Raw genomic sequence first — 13427 nt, forward strand, 5'->3', positions numbered from 1 at the left:
CAGGCGCTATTTTTTGAAATACGGATAGTAATCTCTCAGACATTTCCTTTCACAGAAGTTACCAGGTTTCACTGTGATCACTAAAATTAGTAACACGTTATTGCTGATCAGCAATAATAGACTATGAATCCACAATCACATGCTCAGTGAGAATTATCACATGCAGCTTGATATGTCTATAAATCCAGGGATCCACACCCAAACTGGTTATTTGTACTTCCTTTAGACTCAGTGGGAGTTCTTTCTCAGAGAAAGAACAGTTCAGTTATACAAACCTACTTTAAGCATACCTAACAATGAAAATACATTTCTCTACATAAGTAACTCAGTAGACATCCAAACAAATGGTTTCCATCCTTTTTGCCTAATAGCAAATTAATAATTACAAAATTCCTCCATGATAACAAAGATCTTTTTAAAGAAAACAAGTATCAAGAAATGAAAGCAATATGTTCAATTCTCTAACAATCTAGTCAAAATACTTGGTCTTTCCAGCACCACAATGAGATCTTAATTCCAGCCCGTAGATAACATTTAAACCAGTTAGTCCAATACAACATCCTCAGCATGGGGGGGGCGGGGGGGGGGGGGGGGGGGGGGGGGGGGATATCTCATTTCATTACTTAAGACAGATTGTTCCAAACTAGTAAAACTGCTTTACCTACTCACTGCATTGCAAGCACTCACATCAGCATTTCAGCTTCTAGTCAAAATTAAATCTATGGTAATTTTTCACACAAGCCAAGTCTTCAGGCTTAGAATATAATGGATTCAGCCTTACTGTACCACCTTCCTGGTCATAAAATATTGGGATCTTAATTCAACTTTTTTCTGTTAGCTTTCTCTTCCCCATATTAATTCCAACTGCTAGCATACAGGTTTTATTATCTCTTTCAAGATCAGCATGGGCTTTCTGCTACAATACAGACAAGTACTACAAACAAACATGCATTAAAAGCCAGAACAAGCCTTTGCATGTATGTTTTCCTTACAGGTTGTACTCACAACTCAAAATGGATTTTAAGAAAAAGCCACAACATGCATCCTAATACCAACAGTTTAAAATAACCTTCACATGATAATAAACAACCTCCACTGAAATTGTTTGTAGAATCCAGAAATTAACATCAGAAGTGTTCCCATACTCTTAATCCAGCAAGACACAGAACACCTATTAGAGAGACGAAGTTTAACGAACAGCAATTTAACAGTTTTTCAATCCTACATTCAACAGACAAAGTTCAGATATGCATCTCAAAATGCTAGTGCTGCCTTTCAGGGTCCCAGGTTATCTATACAAGGAGCTAAGACTATCACCTTCTTCCACAAATACCAAAATCCCATAAATATTCACATTCACAAAACTCCTGTTTCACCATTACTCATAAATAGCTCTCCCACTGATTCTGAACTACTGCATTTATTTTAGCACTGATCTGCAAATAAGTGGTCAATTTAAGAAAAACAGCAGAAGAGCATGAAAAAGTGCCTTCTATTTCAGCAAAAGCTTCAAATGAAAGGATAATTACAAGCAGTATCTGCTGAATTAAGTCAGAAATATCTCAAGCCATCAGTAAAGCAGATTTTGTCAGCTAGAGCCAGGTAAGAGCTACAGAAATATTGCATATTGTATTGCAGTTGAGCACCTATTAACTTTATTTAAAATAAGCTGCCAGCTGAGACGTGGACAAAAAGACAAATGTTCATTATTCAAACAAATTGAGCTCTTGGCTTTCTTGTTACTGTTGTTCAAATACAGGAAGAAAGTCCAATATTAACATCATGCTGAACTACAGAGGTAAGTACAGAGAATACAGATCCCTAAAGTTGTCCTCACATTAGTTACGTTACTGGTACCTGCCATGATATTAAGCAAAATAGGGTCCCGTTTATCATACATGGGATCACGCTTCCACCTCTTTCAGATGGTTAAATGTATCCCACAGTCATATAGCAGGTCATGTTCTGCCAGAGGGAGATCAGGCTGCCCACGAGTCAGTACCAAAGTACAGGCAGGGCTGCCAAGAACAGTGGCAATTCAGCAGCTCCACTGATGTCAGCAGTCCTCACAGGCACACCAGTCTTACTGAATGACCTCGGCCAGTCTGGAACTCTGAAATTCACAGACATCTCTCACCTTTCTAAATCAGCTGTTGTTCACTACAGTAAAGCAGCTACAATGATCTACTGCAACACACAGAGTTTGGTGGCCAAAAGAGTGCCAAAAAGTGCGTTGCCCAGAAGCAACACATCCTGCAAAACCATGTGGCTGCCATAGCCTCTTGAGTCGTACACTAGCTGTCATCTTCCTAACTCTAAACTGCTTGGCAAAGGAACAAGAAAAGTGAAACAGGAAACAACCAGGAAAATTGTCTTCATTCTCACTGGGCCTCATGTTCAGAGCAATCAATGAAGCTTCAAGCTCAGCACAGACAGAAATATCACCGAACGACCCTGAAATCCTGCACCCACCAGCAGCCTTTCCATGTCTGCAGCACAGGACACTGCTACCAGTCACTCCTCAAAATCAGACACAGCACAGAGCAAGCAGCAGATCAAAATAACCAAGTCATCACTCGCAGGAGTTTCCTCTGAATAACGTATTCAGATTCTACCACGGCCATATCGTGCATTGCCAGCCAATGGATGACTGCAGTGGCAAACAATAAATTTCACTCCTGGTACGAATGAGTTTGACATAGAAGCAGTATGAGCTCTACAGCCTAGGCAAGTAGGAAATCATGCTGCTGCTGCTCAGGCTGGTAGATGAAACGATGCGCCTTGTTCTCCATACCAAGACAGCAACACATCACCTTACTGCCACAAAAGACAGCTGCTTCCTGGGGTGGCAACTGAGCTTGGAAGCAGAACACAGGATGAAGAGGAAAGCAGTCTAAAAATGCTTGCAATGTAACAGCTGGCACCTAGCAGCAGGGCAGGCATGATAGGGACTCAGTGCAAAGGATACTGAATATTGTGCTGCCAGATTCACACAACCATAGAAGTCACAACTGTGTTATCTTCACCAGTGACCAGTCACAGGCTCCACTGATTCGAGAAGCACCTTGAATAAACTCAATTATTCTGGTGCGTGATTGTAGCGTAACTACTCCATTCACAGATCACCATTCTTCTGCCTTCCCTTTCTAAGTCCAGAAACAATTTAAAAAAAATAGTCTGTTCCTTACAGAATGTGCAGTTGTCCTTTATACAATAGGCAGCGTATAGGACATTGATAATACAGATACCACCATTTAGAATGTCATTAAAATTATGAAGGAGACAACACCACCTTCCTTCACAGGGAATCAATTATATGTTTTTCAATTATCCTACAATTCCTCTATGTACATTAAACATCACCTTATTTACTACATTCACAGGAAGGGAACTTATAAGCAGGGGATGCAAATAGCAAGTCAGTGACATAGGTACTGAATTGAGATAGAAAGCCAGCTTATTCCACCCGAAGAAAATCAGATCTCCTAAGAAGCTGGCATAATCCATTCTTGCTGGCAAATTCCACAAGAGTGGATCTCTACCACAACCCCTAGGGGACCAAGCATCATCTTATGTCCATTTCAGGTTACCAAAGCCACATGTTTCACTTGGCCCGAAAACATTAGTGCACATGGCAGAACTTAGAAAGCCCACTCCAACTGCACCACTGTTCCAGCAGCTTTAGCAATCTTCACCCCGGTTAACTGATGGCAACCAGTGTCTTGCAAACATACATCAACAAAACACTAACAAACCAAACATTGTCTACATCAGAATGAGTAGCATCTCCCTATGTGCATTTTCTAGCACTTGCTGGGTGCAAATACCTCACATTATTTCTTAAAGGACAGATTTCATTTCAAAGGCTGATTGTCTATCAGGTGCCACTTACCTGTATTACAGTGCCATCCTTCTACTCTGCTTATGGTTTGTTCAGTATCTTCCCAGCTCAAATTTCACCTCCTGAGATCATCTACACAGCAGCATCTTACCTGCAGCTCTCTGGAAACACACACATCGCACCAAACAAACAGCTACCACTATTAAAGGCAGTGGTCTCCTCCAGTAGTAGTATTTTCTGGAAAAGGAAAGGGTTCTCAGACAAGAACTACAGAACTCCTCATCTCTCTATAAGATGATGTATAAGATACATTTGTGGCAGCCTAGCTTACCACTGTAGATAGAGGTGCTGAAAGCATTTATATGAAGCCTCCCCTTCTAAAGACATAGTTTTCCCAGCATCGAAACTTGAGAAGCTGGATTCATACTCAGAAAGAGCAGCATCACAGAACTCGTATAAATTAGGAGAAAAAGCCAAGTAGCTATTACCTATAAACATATGTAACAGCCAATTTAGTCTCATGACAGTAAAATTATGCAAGTGTCTATGGGCGTTTGAATTACATGCCTCAAAATGTACCGTTGGAAGCCACAAACTACCTCTCCTCAAGTTTCACACCAAGCATATTCAAGAGTTATGCCAAATTGATTTTTTCCAGTGGTTAGGCAAAGTTGATAAACTCACAATTACCACCTAAAAAGATCAATTCATCTATGCAATAACATGTCTTCAGTTATTTACTCAATATTCTACATAAATAAGGCTTCTTCAATGAAATTTATCAAGCTGCAAAAGTAGTGACATAAGAATTTGCAAGGGCAGCCTAGTTTAGTCACTCCATCTTTCCTGTTAAGGAGAGCTGAAGTATTTGAACAAGTTCAGAGTTCTTAATGAGTTTTATACTTTTATCATGTCCTCACTGTCTATGAGAAAATATAAAGAGGCCACATTTGCAAAAATCAGGTTCTCCTTTTCCACCTCTCTCTATTGTGAAATACAACCACTGGAAGCTGACCTCCAGCACTGTTTATACAAGGATTATATAGAAACATTTCTATGAAGTACACAGTGTCTGACTACACAAATCAACAGAGCTTTCTTAGCCTTTCCAAGTCTTGAGTTTGAGCAATGCCAACACTATTAAGTGACAACAGTTTTGAGTACACTCATATTCACGTTGCCTGTGGGAGTTCCTTGTCACAAGAAGGGACTGCAGTCCATGCATCATGTCTGACAGCTACTGTGGGTTTTCTTTTTCCATGCTCAGTCCTCATTTTCTTTCCCATACTTAGTTCTTCTGTGTTCAACCTTAAGTCACAGCTGAGTCATGTCTTGGTCAGTCAACTTGCATTTTAGAAGCTTCTCAAGATTAAACATTACAGTCATGCTGGCTGGAAGTAGACTTACTAGCGTTACAAGACGAAATGTCCTTAACCCTGAATCTATAGCAAAAAGAATAGGATGAAATTCAGCGTACCCAGGATTCTAAAACCCAAAGCTGAAAACCAACCACAACTATGGAAATTTTTATTCCCATGACTCCCAATATTTTAAAAATAATGTATTGAGTTTATGAACTACACCAGGCCTTTCTTCTTAGTCATGTAACATCTCTCTCCCTCAAATATTACAAAAAAATAACTAAAGATGAAGGTGACAAAATAACTTAAACAGACTGGAATGAAATGCTTTTCATAGCCTCTAACGTGAACCTCTAAACTGTGATGGGCTGCTATAACAAAGCCAACCGAGGCTATCTTGGATTGTCCTACAACCACACCCAGGAATGCAACACATGCCAAAATTCAACAGTTGCTCACTGACGTAGGCGCAGGAGGAATCACAATGCGCACTGAATCAGTTCCTCACCACTGGAATAATACATTTAGGCGGGTTAGCTATAAATACCTAGTTCTGTAGATATAGGAGGAGATTGGAGCCATATGTAGGAGACCCAAACACTAATTACACACTGAGTAAAGTTTCAGCAATATAAAATTAAGGAAGAAGAGGAGATTCAGGAAGCGCCCTACTTTAAGGCATACAGCCTGCGCGCTCTGAACTCTCATGAAAACAGAGCAACCGAGAGATAAAGCTGTGGAAGAAATCAGGGGTTTGGACTACAGACAAATTCCCCTACATGTTACATACCGATGCATACAATCCTGTTACTGAATTTATCTTTTCTAGATAAAAACAAGTAAAATTTGTGTGAAAAAAATACATTAACTGGTAGCAGACTGCCCTGTAACACAAGGACGAAGACAAAACAAAAGTGTGTTTGACATACTACTAGGCTAGGCTAAGGAGCATCAGCAGCCTCCCTGGAGGTCTGCCTTTTGTACTGTAAATCCAACACTGCAGCAAGAGACACTTTCATGTTTTCTGTCTCAGAGAGGGGCTGTAAGACTTGAGTTGCTCCGCCTCATTCCTATCCTGCTTCTGCAGTAAAAAATTGTAATATAGCTTACTAACTTGACAATGCAGTCAGAATGAATACATGTTTTATTAAAATTAACTGCTCTAATTCCTGATCCAGTGGTAATTTCTGGAATAATTGAGATTAATCTTTAAAAGTTTCCATATTTCAAATGGCACAAGTTAAAACTGGGATACCAGTGCTAAGCAGATAAGCCAATTCCATCCTTCCTTATTATCTTATAAGGCAAAACACCCAGAAAGATTTGAATGACCAGGTAAATTAACTTCACAGAATGTACCTAAAATCTGCCCATGCTTAAGATCATATTCATAGATGAACATACATACGATCTGCTCCAGTTTGACTATTTTTACTCCACTTTTTTTTTTGTTGTTATTTAATTGTTTGGGGGTGGGTGGGTGTTGTTCTACTAAGAATATTTTTGTTCTACTAAGAATATTTTTACTTTTCAAAATATTCTCTGTAGTTAAGTGACTTTTCTACTGAGAAGGATTTTTGTAAATTTTGTTACTGTTAAGGCCTTCTTCTGGAAGCCATCCTGGACTTAGGAAACAATTAAAATCTGAATAGATTTAAAAAAAAAAAAAAAACCACCACCTTACATTTCAGAAGAGTCAGAACCTCTAAAGCAAGCTTGTAAATTTTTTTTCCTAAAGGGGTTAGAGCAGTGGGGATTGTGCAGGACAGGTATTTGACATACTTATTTCCCTGATGCTGGAAGGAAGGTTAGAAAGCATTCCTAAAATATTGGATAGTCTTGAGGTTCACAGTAGGAGGCTATATTTCCTGCTGGATAATAATATTACGTTACACATAAAAACAGTTATGTTGGTAAAATTAAAATAGCTACAACATGCGAAGCTCTCAGCGGAGCTCCCTTCTCTCTGAAGGGAGACTCCAGAAGGGACTAAGGGGATTGCAATACACCAGCAAGAGACATGACTGAACACCGCTGTAAAACCTAAGTATCCCAGCTTGATACACATTGTGTAAAGTTAATCCATGTTCATCCCAGTGCAAAATCAGAACCGAGTCCTCTGGCTCTAATTCTCCTTCATACAGTTATTTTGGGAATGGGGAGGAAAAGACACAATGTGCTTTTTGAAGATACAGTTACCCACAGATTATGGGTGCAGGCAATGTGTGTCAGTATTACTGAGTATGCATCATGTCCTAGGTCTGAGGAGGGACAAATTAAGGAAGTAAGGACTAAAACATGAGTAAAAAGAAATTACTTCATCGTTAGCACAGCTATGGCTAAGCAGCACCTTACCTAGCTTTTAAGGTGGCTAAGTATTGACAGGCATCACAGAAGAAACAGATTTTCAGTAGAAATCTGAGTATTAATAGCATTATGGATCAGCTTGAGTAACATGTTTAAAAGCAAATCCAAGTAAGGCTCAAGTTGTCTAACTAGAGAAACATACAAATTCATCTACTAAATTCAGTGTAAAACCCCCCAGTGTTTATTTAAGGTTCAAACTGTTTCAACATATCAGCAACTAGTAACTAATTTCTGAATTTATTATAAGTGGTTCAAGATTCCCACTATGAGTACAATTATAAATATTATTTAAAGATATCACTAAATTTAAAGGTTTTCATAGAGACGAGTTCAGAGAACTTGAAAAGCACGTCTACACAACGTTCTCAGCTACATTAGGATGCACGTTTAAAAAAGGAATAAACTTCCTGAGGATGCCTCGCAATTCATTTACAATCTTTTTAAAACTTGCAAAATCTTAAGGTAAAAAGATGTGGTATTCAATTTTTACGAAATGAAGGGGAAGTTCACAAGCTTAGTTCAGGAATAAATACATTACTCAACCAGTCAAAGAAAGCAGAACTAACTGAGGGTACATTGTTGTACCTAATTCAATCAGAAGTGCTAACAAATACCTTCTTTAATAATTTGAATCCCATCCATCCAGGATTTGAAAAGAAAAGCCTCCTATGAAACACCCACTTTTACCTATAGAATTAAGTTGTTGGTTTCCATAGTACTTAACTTACCATTTGAAAAAAGTGTCTGTTGTTTTAAGAAGTCCACCAATTACAACCCACACAGACTTGGCCAGTTACACTACACACAAATAAATCCAGATGATATAATTCTCCAAAATTCAGAGCATGAAAAGGTAAAGCTCTGCAAGAGAGAGTGTGAAGCGAGAATGCGGTTGTGACACAGGCTTCGTTGGACAGACTACCCTGAGACACTCCCTGCAAATTCTCTTCACCGCCCACATCCCCTCGCATTAGGTATACAGACGTGACACGCAACAGGAAGGGCATGGACAGCCTACGTTCTGGGTCAGGTATACTGAAACGCTTCTGGGAAAACTGAATAAACGGGACCTGGCTTTGAATCAAAATAAAGGCTACATCTGAGGTACCTAACTCCAATCTGTACGATATTGCGGTGCACACAAACCGAAGCCATCTTTAGCTGTCTCATTGTGCACAGGTTTTGGTAGCACCTGCATCAGTTCTGAGACACCTGACTCCCAAGCAAACATTTTGTAAGAGACTACTACAATCATAATACATCAGGACATCTCTATTAGAAGCAGGAGCTATATCCTGCTATAGAAACTAGTGCAGCTTACCGTTAACTGCCATTTACTACATTCCATCAGAAGCAGCACTGACACTGTCTACATAAAGTTAAAAATAAAAGTCTACTGAATGCCTTTTTTTTGTTCTGCAGTTAGTGTGCTCATAAACTCCATCCTTCAGTGAAAGAGAATGGAAACCAGTGGTTTTTAGCAGGCAGTAACAGTCCTGTTCTTGGATACTACAACACAAGCAAGACCTTCAATGACACCATAGCTTTTCTGCAAAGCCTGAGCAATTGCATCACTGGGACAGGCCACCACAGGAGGTTCCTTGCTCTCTACAAGAGATGCCTCATTTCCCTCTGCATCTTCAAGGCATATGCAAGGCTTAGCCTGCTCCAGCTGTGCTCACTGATAACCTAAGAAAACTTGCAAAAACAGCTGGCAAGGAGCAGGGTAACATCCAGAGCGAAACATTTTAAGTCGGCTCTCATGTATGTAAACTGCATGGCATATTTAGTTCTATAAATTGAATCAAGTGTTATTTGTGAATCCTGCTTTCACCTGTGGTGTCCAAGCTTGTCATATGACCAATAGAGCTACCCTTCAGCACGCACCTATAAAAATAACTGTGCAGAAGAAAGGATCTCTAGGTGTACTAATAAGACAGTTACAAGCCAAGACAGCAGGAAGTTTCAGCCTATTTCAAAGGAGCCTAATACTTAATGGAAGCATGGAGGCCTACAATTACACAGTTAAGTCCCAATATATGTTTTTACAAGATTACAGCTGGAAAAATTCACCTGTCCTGAGAAGTAAAGAAGCCAAAAGGCAGGAGAGGTATTGAGATACTCATTAAAACAGTCTCAGAATTTCTCACATCAGCCTTGAATTACAACAGTCACTGGTGGTTTTTGTGCCCCCTCAACCCCCTCAAAATATTCAGTCAACATGATTTACCCAGACAGTAAAGACTGGAGCAAATATCTGGACTAAGTATCTCTGGAAAAGTGGTATGCAAATACTTACAAATACCTTTTTTTTTTTTTAATGTCAGAAAACAAAAACCAATTTTTCAGTGTAATAACAGGGTTATTTGATATTGTTATATGCCAGCCCTTACATTTTTGTCCAGTTTTCTTAAATAAACTTACTTATTCCATCATGCCAGGTACAAGCTAAGGCTTGTACACTGGATTAAAAGCATAGGAGTAGAACCCTGTATGACTGTATGAACCCTGTACGAGCTGTTACTGGGTTTAGAGAGATCAAGTAATAAGATGCACATGTCCTAGTAAGAGTAGGGACTAATTATTCATCTAAAAATTAGAGAGCACCCAGCTGCAAAGAGCCTGCTTCACCAAAGACAGCAGAAGAGTGAGGATTCCTAGACAGCAGCTCTGTTACTGTAGGAAGGAACATACTGCTGTCATCCACTAAGATGCACCACCCTTACTGAAACATGCTGTTGCATGACAAAAAAGTTCACTATAATATACATACTTCTTTTTCTAGATATTTTCTGTAAAATATCCCATCCCTTTTCAACTGCACATGCAATTACTTGGTAAGAGCACTTCTCTGGATTACTACTTCTCACATTAAGGCATTAAGCAGCCCCAAATCAGCAGAACAGTATAGCTATAACTGGAGAAGTGATTTTTGCCTTGTAACTGTATCAAATCTAATCTTTTGTAAGCAGCTTTAAATTCAATACCTCAATCTTATTTTAAAATAAAGATTCAGAGTCCAATCTTAACATTGAACAATGAATTTTTGCCAACATATGCTTTTTTTTTTTTAAACTAGGAAAAGAATTTTACAGGTTCCAAATTCTGACTGTCTAACCACAGAAGAGGAACATCATCATGAATTTATATCCACACACAAAAAACTGGGCAAGTGCTTTCAAATAGCCTTACATGAGGTGATAAATTACATCTGGAATTTCAGGACCTTGAGAGAGTTCTCAATATTGAAAAAACAGCACAGAAAAAAATGCACAAGTTATACAGCAACAAGATACCATTTCTTATGTAGGAGCCCATCAGCAATTTGGGGGTTGTTTTGGTTTTACATATTCAAAGCTATTAAGATCATCATGAGCCATCTACTGCATACTCCACATCTAGTTTATTTGACCAGTTCAGTTTACTGGCTGATACAAAAGGCTTTACCACATCTGCACCCTTTCCTGCAAGGAGGATGCACATCTTTATCTAAACCAAGCTAAACAGGATGAATGGGATTAAAGGGAAACATTACTCAGCCTTGCTGGTATTTTATCTGTCAATATCTCTTAAGTAGTGCTCTAAAGTTTATCATGGCATCTGCTTAACCCTATCAAAAGACTGGTAATTCACCTTGAAAAACTTTGATGAGCTACTGTGAAAATCCAACAGAAGTATAAAATGCTTTTTGCTACGGTAGGAAAGAGTATAATAAGCAAAACAAGCCCCTCCTTCAATTTGTGTAAAGGTTATGAAGCAGGGGAAGGGGAAAGAGTAAGACACCCGCTTTTCTCTGATACTGATGCTTTAACTCTGTTAATTGCATGGAAAAAGTACACATGTGCACCAAGTCAATCTGTAAATGGAAGAACATAGGTTGATGTAAGTATCATTAGGGAATAAAAGAATTTGTAAGACTCTTGAGGAAAAACGCTTCCTGAGGATTCACAAAATCATCACTCCCATTTGGAAAGCAGAAAGGAACCTGATCAATGTGAAAAGATGCAGTTTTAATCCCAAACCAAAGTATACTGTAAAATTTACATAGACTGCAATTGTGGTTGCCGAGGTGGGGGTGGGAAGTAGCAAGTATTGTTTAATTTGGCATTCCAAAAGCAATTCTTACAGTTACAGAATTTAAGTTGAGTTGTAGGCAACACCATCCAACCCGTTCCCAAAAGCTGGGGCAGCAGAGGCAGTGACTCCAAGATGACATATTTATAGCACACAGAACCCACACAGCACTACTTATTCTATAATTAAACACCAAAACAAGATGCTATTATGAACACAATGTCTCCGACAACATACCACATTAAGATGGACACTGAAATATCTTTTAGATAACCGAACTCGATCTAATCAGGAGTTGGTATTTCCTGGCCAATGATGACTAACTCCTCTAAACCATCATTAAGTATCAGGAAATACCCACCTCCAACATCAACTACTATTTAAACATATACCAAAGTGTTATGTTTTGAACACATTTACTCATAGCAAAATATCCTATAGGCAAATTGGGGGGAACAACTTTCCACCAGACTTGAGGTAACCGAAGTACAAAATCAAGTCCTAATATTAATAGCAAAAAAGTAGGTTAGGGCCAGACTTCCAGATTGCTTAACTTGTAAAGATTTGCTAAAGAATAATGCTGGGCTCCTACACAGTCTTATCTCACTCCCTTCATCCACACACAAAAATGCTTCCTGAATTAAATCAACCCAAATCACCAGTAGGCTTGGGATTATGGATTAAAGAAGAGCTCGGACTAGTACTGTATGTACTTTGCACAGTGAGGACAAAGGTCTTCAGAGAGCCCAGCCTCGCTCCGCTATGCCCTTCCGTCACAGCTTCCCAGGTGGACTGCCCTGTTGCACCAACCAGTATCAATCCTCCGCAACCCACACAAAGAAGAGAGACAGACGAAAGCGCCTCTCTGCAAGCTCTGGCCTCAAGGAGAATTCATGCCTTTTCATCTACATTTTCCATTTCATTAAAAACAGCAGAGGAAAGAAAGCACTTCTCAACTAAAAAAAAAAAAAGAAAAAAAAAAAGGAAAAAAACCACCAAAAAAACCTACCAAAAAACCACCACCATGGTATCAATCCGGTAAGTGAAAGGCAACATCACATTTACATTCAGGAAGGCTCGGGAGTGGACAATTGTTCTCTTCATTTCTGTACAAACCAAAATTAAAGACTCTCAGTAGGAAAGTAACAGCTATAATCTCCTTTTCCCCAACTCCCTGAAGGTACTAATAGAAAGTTTTCATCACAGTGGCCAACACACCACTATGTTGTGAATATGAAATCTAACCTAAAAAGCCTACCTACCATGCCTCCCATGGTTTCCTGTCCTCTCCTTTGCCCATCTTTTTTTTCCCTTTAAAGGAAAAAGATTTGCTTTACAGCTGTCACAAGTGCACCAAAATTTCGTCTAGTTTACTTAGAATTACAAAATAATTATAATCCCTGATGAAATTTCTAGGTGCTATTAATTACTGTATTATTTTTCTATTAGAATTCTACATATTTAGCTTAAGTTGGCAGGTGGATTTCTGCAAGTCAGACACTTCTTATTTAAATCCTAAATTCCTAGCAAGTATCAGTACTTAAAACTTCTACCTTGAAGCAAGTCTACAGCTTTGCATCAACAATGATGTTCTTTCAATGGACATTCTGGTCAGTAGAGTCTACTGCCTGAATAAAAGCAGCTTTTTTTAAAAAAAACCATGCAAAACTCAAACCTCTTATGAAAATTTATATTCATTCTCAACCCTCCTCCCAAGAGCTAAACACTTATCAAACCACTGCATTAGATCTTCTGGCAGCTCTTTTAGTTGAAATCAGAGATCA

Source organism: Gavia stellata, chromosome 7 (assembly GCF_030936135.1).
Source record: "Gavia stellata isolate bGavSte3 chromosome 7, bGavSte3.hap2, whole genome shotgun sequence".
NCBI lineage: Eukaryota > Metazoa > Chordata > Aves > Gaviiformes > Gaviidae > Gavia > Gavia stellata.